Below are 5976 nucleotides of genomic sequence, written 5' to 3'. Positions count from 1 at the left end.
TATGCCACTTTTAGATAACTACGGAAATCTAAACAGACAAAGGAATGGGGTTCTTGTCCCTGCCAATGGAAGCAAATGGGCAGGATTGATTGGTTCAAATCCATGGACAGATGAAGGCTATGTTGAGTTATCCGAAGACTACTTGCATGCAGGCTGTTCTGCAGGTGAATATGCTTCTGGAGAACAGCTCTTAGAGTTCCTTAAAACTTATGTTGAAGCTTCTGATATCCCTTATATATCTCCTCCCAATGCCGCAATTCCGACAGTATCATCACCACTCACCAAGCAAAATGCATTCTTGCTGTTGGGTTGGATTCGAGACTTGAAACGTAGAGAAATTATAATTCCCTTGAAGCTTTTGAAATGCATAAAGAAAGGCTGCTGGCTGAAAATTACTACTAGTGGCTGTCCTGGTTACAGGCCACCTATGCAGTCATTCTTGCTTTCTGCTTCATTGGGAAACATTTTGCAGAACGGATCAGTGCTTGTTGATATTCCGTTGGTTGATCTAAGTTTTTATGGTGATGAAATAAATGAGTACAAGGAGGAGCTAAAAGAAATTGGAGTCATCTCTGAGTATGGAGAAGCGTGTGAATTTATTAGGGAGCGTCTTATGTCTTTCATAGAATACTCCACTTTAAGTAGAGACCAAGTGCTGTCTGTACTAAATTTCATCAGATTTTTAAGGGAAAAGTTTCTTCCTCAGGCTAAGTTCATCAACAGTATCAAGAATAAGAGATGGCTAAGGACATGCTGTGGTGACAGGTCTCCAGTTGAAGCTGTTTTGTTTGATGATGATTGGAAAACTGCATCACAAATTAGTAGCATTCCCTTCATTGATCAAGATTACTTTGGAGAAGAAATCCTTTCTTTTAGGGAGGAACTCAAGTCACTTGGTGTTTTAATTGGCTTCAGTGATCATTACAAGCTCGTCGTAGACAACTTAAAATCAGCTTCACAGTTGACTTCTCTGACAGTTGAGGCAGTTCTTTTGATACTGGAATGTATGCATCGTGTAGGATCATTTAAGAAACTTACTAAGGCATTGAGAGGTGTAAAATGCTTCAAGACGAATCTTGGGTACAAGACTCCAGGAGAATGTTTCTTGTTTGACCCTCAATGGGTTTGCATTCTACAAGTTTTTGAAGGTTTTGCATTGATTGATCATGATTTCCATGGAAGCAGTATCTTCTCTTACAGAAATGAGTTGAAGCGAAAAGGGGTGAAGGTGAATTTTGAGGCGGCAGTCAAAGTATTTACTAACAGATTCAAGCAGCAAGCATCTTACATGACAAAAGAAAATGTTCTCTCTTTTCTTTCATGTTATAGGCAGCTAAACAATACTCCTTATATGTTTCCTTCAGATCTAATGATATGCATCCGTGATCTCTGGTGGTTGCGGACTAGGCATGGTGTTAAAAATCCGTTAAATTGCATTTTGTTTGGGCCAGATTGGCAGTCAATTTTGCCAATTACTGACCTCCCTTTCATAGATGACAGTGACAACTGTTATGGCAAGGTCATTCATGAATACAAGGAAGAGCTGAACAGCATGGGAGTTATTGTTGAATTCAAAGATGGTGCGAAGTTTGTGGTTGAAGGTATTTGCTCTCCCTCGGATTCCACCAGCATAACTCCTGCAACTGTGTTTTCATTGCTGGAATGCATCCGGATTTTAATGCAAGCTAGGAATTATTTCTCTCCAATTGCTTTGTCAATAAGAATTTCTAAAAAATGGTTGAAGACCACTATTGGTTATAGGTTTCCAGACAAGTGCTTATTGTTCAATTCTAGTTGGGGCTCTTATTTGAAGCGGACAGATGGACCTTTCATTGATGAAGATTTTTATGGTTCTAAAATTACATCCTACAAAGAAGAGCTCAACTAATTAGGAGTCACCCTTGATTTTAGGAAAGGATACTCATTGATTGCCAGTCACCTTGATTTCCATGTTCAGTTGCCTACTATAGTGCGGATATATAATTACTTAAGTAAATGTGGTTGGAAGCCAGACAGTGAAGTTGCCAAAAGGATTTGGATCCCAAATTTAAATCAGATTGGAGAATGGGTTATCACCGAAGAATGTGTTCTGCATGACAAGGATGGTCTCTTCAGTTCGCAGCTGAAAGTTCTTGACAAATATTTAGAAACTGAGTTACTTGACTTTTTCTCCAATGCTTTCGGTGTTGGAGAATATCCTTCAGTGGACAAGTACTGTAATCTTTGGAAGGTTTGGGAGAGTTCAGGACACCGATTGTCACATGCTGACTGTTGTAAGTTCTGGTCTTTTGTTTCAAAGCACGGGAGTGCAGAGACTCTGGCTGATAGGTTGGTGAAATTACCAGTTGAATCTTCTGACTCAGATAGAATTTTATTGTCCAACAAACATGATGTTTTTATTGCTGATGATCCTCAACTGAAGGATCTTTTTGAACGGTTTTCTTCTCAACCCTTATTTGTCTGGTTCCCTCAGCCAAGCATGCCTTCTTTACCTCAAAAAAATTTGCTTGAAATTTACCGGAAATTAGGTGTCCAAACTATATCTGAATCTGTAAAGAAGGAAGAAACATCCTCAGTGGATGTTGCTCAACTCAATCAAGTGAATCCAAAGGAGATTTTGATTGCAAAAGGTCTGGTTATGCTAATCCTTGGTTTTCTGGCAAATCCTGTGATGAAAATGGTAGCAAAAAAGCGGCATGAAACTATTCAAGGGCTTCTGAATATAACTTTCCTTGAGACAGTTGAACCAATCACTGTAAACTACAGCTTATCACTTTCTTCAGGGGAGATCGTGAATGCAAGAGCAAGCAAAATTATACACTTGGATAGAAAGGCTTCAATGTTTTTCGCACAGAAGTTGGATAGGTCTAGTGGATATAAGAATCTCATTTAATATGCTACATATTTTTCTGAGGCAATATCCGAGGGTGTGTTATGGGAGAAAAACGATCATGTTGGTGCACTCTCTGAGCTGATCAAGTTGGCCTTTATGCTGGAATTTAATGAGGAAGCGGTCATATTTTTAATGAAGTCCAAGAATTTGCAAATTATCAAGAAGGACAAAAAGTTCCTTGCTTCTGCCTTCCCTTCTGACTAATTATATGCTTGTTAATGTTTTTAAGTGTTTGTTTCATTGATTTCCTGTGTAATTTTTAATTGTGTTTCTGGCATAAATATAAAAAATGAATTAGTTGCTGCACTGCTAAGTTTATTGGTCAGTAATAAGTTTAAACTTCATTTTTGTTTTGTCCTGGGCTTTTCTTTTCTTTTTTTACTCCTTTGTTGTGGTGCTTCTCTTTTCTTTTTTTTACTCTAATTTTGAACTAAATGATAGTGTGTGGCGTTGCCATGTATATTTTTTAGAATGGAGTAGTTGGGAATTTTTATTTTTTTTATTCAGCCGAAACTGAAAGATATTTGTTATTGAGAGCATTACTGAATGACTAATGCATATACTCAGCCACATCCCATTATTTTCCTACTCTTTGGACTTCTCTCTCTCTCTCTCTTCAATTTCTTTTAATCCCCAAAGCAATGCAATTTCTGATTCATTTCATGCTCCATTTCTTGTTTTTTCTTATTTCTTTCATAGTGATCTATCTCTATTTTTCTTTTTCTCGGAGGGCATAACAACAAAGACTTCCATGGAGGTTTGGTATGTTGATCCACCAAATCTTGCTGTTGGTGTAAGGAGGATGCAATTGAAGCAGTGACTTTTTCTGAAGGTATTATAGGTTTTATGCAGAGGCCCTTTTTGTTTTTTATTTTTATTTTTATTTTTATAGTTTAAGTCATTTAGCTTAAATTTGTTCTCAATTCATTTGTCCAGTCTGGTGGTCCAATCTCACCAATAGTTTTGTTAAATTTTGGATTGTTCCAAAAGTTTAAGCTATTAGAAAATAATGAATTTAATCATTTAACTGTAATTCTGGGAAATTTTAGTATTTTTCACTTTCCAAAATAACGCCATTTTGGTAGATTAATGGAGTGGATTGAACTACATTAAAAATGAGTATTTTTTTTGGATGAAACATTAAAAATGAGTTAAAAGACTAAATTGAGAGGAAGAAAAAATGAAACTTAAATGAATGAATTGAAAACATGTTAAAGTGAAAGGATGTAATTTATAATTTAGCCTAATTAATATAATGCTTATGTCATTTATTTTTTCACATAGATCAGTGGATTGCCGATCGCATACATTTTTCTTTATTAATGGCTAAATATTTGTAAACCAAAGAATTTACTTACACCTCTCTAAATGTTCCTTTAAGTTTATAGGACTCTTCAGAGTTCTTAGACCTCTATTTGATGTTTTTGGACTTATTAATGAGGCCAGTAGGAGAGCCATTTAGTAGTGGAATTCAACTAGCTTTCTCTTTATTTAAAGGTTGAGCAGTTCTTCATTGTACTATGTTCAACAATGCATTAAATGCACGTAGTTAGGAGTAAACAAGTATATATGTCTTTTTGCTGCGCATCAGGTGCAATACCTCGCTTAGTGCAATATAGCTCTCAATTGCTGAGATTGAAAGTTAAAAGACTAGAAATTTTTGTGAGGGGGAATTGATCAATTGCAACCATGTGCAAAACCTAGGGAATGTTTTACAATGCATTAAATGCACGTGAGTAGGAGCAGTAAGGAGGCCAAAATGACCATATACCACTCTTTGGGAAAATATGTATGGATCTATTATTGTTTGTAAAATATTTAGCAATTTACCACTTTTTGAAACTCGATTTCCACAAAATTGTGTATAAAAAAGGTAGTAGATCGCTAAATATATCAGAAACAATGGTAGATTGCAATTTTTTTTCAAAAGTAGTGGTATTTGGCCATTTTGGCTGCAGTAAGTATGTCTTTTTGCTGTGCATGCACTGGCAATTGCCATGGTTATCAAATGTTTTTAGCTTCTATGCCTGTGTCATAGAAGGTTAAATTTGGGCAACATGGAAAACTTGTTTTGTTTCTTTGAAAAGCTAGGTTGCATTGGTCTTGGGCCTCTTGGCCCTGCCTACACTGTATGCAGCGTAGCCAAGGTCCAACTATCATGTTTTAGGGCCTCAGTTTTGGGCTTTTTGGAATTGTAGTGCGTTGAACCAAAACAAACAGTCTTTGACATATACGACCTTTTACTAATTTTAAGTATAAAATCGTACTTTTAATATTTTTAAGTTAAATATCTTTTTCATTTGACTTTTAAGCAATTAAATGACTTGTTGTAACATCTTGAATTGGATGAGTGTCTATTGTGCTATATATGTGATTAAGAGGAGTTCTTAATTATAACTTTATTAGTCTGTTTGAAATATAATGTAGATATGACTATTGTTTTTTTCAATTCGTAACAAATAATATTAGGACTACGTTTCATAAAATATATATATATCTATGAGATGGGTTCAAATTACACCTGGTGTAACTCTGTAACCTTTTTTTATACCGTAGATTTCTAATAAATCCAACAGTTAAAAAAATGGCATTAAATGATTAAGAATTTTCACCTTATTTACCTAATTAATAACATATTTTCTCTATCCTCATTTACTACTTTCCACATAGTAGATTGGCAATTTCAATAGCAAAACTGACTTTTGCGGCCTCTCCTCTTTGAGATCCGGGCCAAAAGTACCCATGATGAGGTACAAGAGGAAAAGCTGATTATCATCTAGTATATGACATTGTACATTGTTAGATTCTAATCCCCCAGAAGTAATAGGTCCGGTAACCTGAGATGAGCCATCCATTGCCACTAGTGATGTAATAAATCAGAGGTTTGCATAAAAATTCCATAAAGATTATTAGAATTGAACAAGACAACAAGACACGATGATTTTAGTTATAAAAAAGAGTTTAACAAAAAGCATGGCATCAATAGATGAGATGAAATACATGCAAGTAAAGTTACTAGAAAGAGTTTAGCATTGAGGCTCCTGTGTTCTTCACTAAATTCTTTGTCCTATATATTTAACTCT

General features: G+C 35.5%; 1 pseudogene; it reads left to right on the top strand.

The window, feature by feature from the left end:
* Position 1: 1 nt before the first annotated feature.
* LOC136061101 (uncharacterized) lies at positions 2 to 3367 on the top strand (annotated as a pseudogene).
* The last annotated feature ends 2609 nt before the right edge of the window (positions 3368 to 5976 follow it).

This window comes from Quercus suber, unplaced genomic scaffold (assembly GCF_002906115.3).
Source record: "Quercus suber isolate HL8 unplaced genomic scaffold, Cork oak 2.0 scaffold_159, whole genome shotgun sequence".
Taxonomy (NCBI): domain Eukaryota; kingdom Viridiplantae; phylum Streptophyta; class Magnoliopsida; order Fagales; family Fagaceae; genus Quercus; species Quercus suber.
The sequence above is the reverse complement of the archived record's forward strand: the minus strand, read 5'-3'. Positions and strand labels throughout refer to the sequence as shown.